The sequence below is a fragment of the Rhincodon typus genome, chromosome 17 (assembly GCF_021869965.1).
Source record: "Rhincodon typus isolate 14 chromosome 17, sRhiTyp1.1, whole genome shotgun sequence".
Taxonomy (NCBI): Eukaryota; Metazoa; Chordata; class Chondrichthyes; order Orectolobiformes; family Rhincodontidae; genus Rhincodon; species Rhincodon typus.
In genome coordinates, this window is record NC_063348.1 from 16,883,974 (window position 1) to 16,885,182 (window position 1,209).

The following is a 1,209-nucleotide window of genomic DNA, read 5'->3' on the forward strand; positions in this document are numbered from 1 at the left end:
AGGAGATGTGAGAGCTCTATTCAAGGCCAGAGGAGATAGTCAGCTACCATTATTAATTGATGACAAAGGACCAAGACTGCAAGAAACAATACATAGAAATTCAAGGCCCCTCCTGAAAACTTTCCCCACACGCACTTGAAAGTCTGCTTCCATCAGCAACTCTTGCTTATGAAGGTAAATGAACTCTCGTGTGTAATTGGTACAGCCTTCCAGCTATTGTACGATGAATGCCAAACTAACAGGCGATAAACTTAGTTGGAAAACTATATATCTAGTGGATTAAAATTAATAGAAAACAGTATCTGATTTAGAGGTTGAAATCACTGGATTGGTAAATCAGGGAGGTTCAGTTAGAGGTCGCCTAACTTTGTAGTTACAAAAAACGCTTGGTAAAGTTCCAGTTGAGGAATTCTATCCTAAAAGTAAGTTCCATGATGTTATGGGTAAATATAGGTAGATTGATTGCAAATTACCTAAAGGACTATAAGCAAAGAGTGTTTCTTTTAGAAAGAGCTATTCTTGTCAATGAGGCCCAGGTCTCAGAGCTCTGCACCCTCTTGATTATTATATTTATATGTTTGAGTAAAAGGTAAAAATTGCCATAGTCTTACCAGGCCATAGGCTCTATCCTCAGAGAGAGAGTTGAAAGATGGTGGTGGTTTAACCTGAGTATCACTATACATCATGTGATTGGGGAGATTGGGTTGAAGAATCCTTCATGGTAACCTCAGCCAGTGAGAGAATTGAACCCACAGTGCTGGTATCACTGTCTGCTAAACCAGCCATCTAGTCAACTGAGCTAAACCAATAGCACCCTCCCAACCAATCTGCCATGAAGGTAAATATGCCATAGTCTCACCAGACCATAAGGCTCCTCCCTCATTAGAGAGATGACGGGTGGTGGTCTAATGTGAGAGTCACCATGCCTCAGGTCAGGGAATGGTTGAGAAGGTGAGTCCTTCATGATAATGTCAGTTGGCATGGAACTGAACCCACACTGTTGGCATCACTCTGGCCATCCAGCTAACTGGGCTAACCAACTCCCACAGAAGGTAGACTTATTGAATTTGTAGATGATATTGGCAAATGTGTGCAGAAATACTGTCCTTAATACACATCAAAAAGCACAGAAGACATTAAGGTATAATGATTCAGCCATAATTACTCAATAAAATTAAGATGCATTTATTGAACAGAATTTTTGTTGCA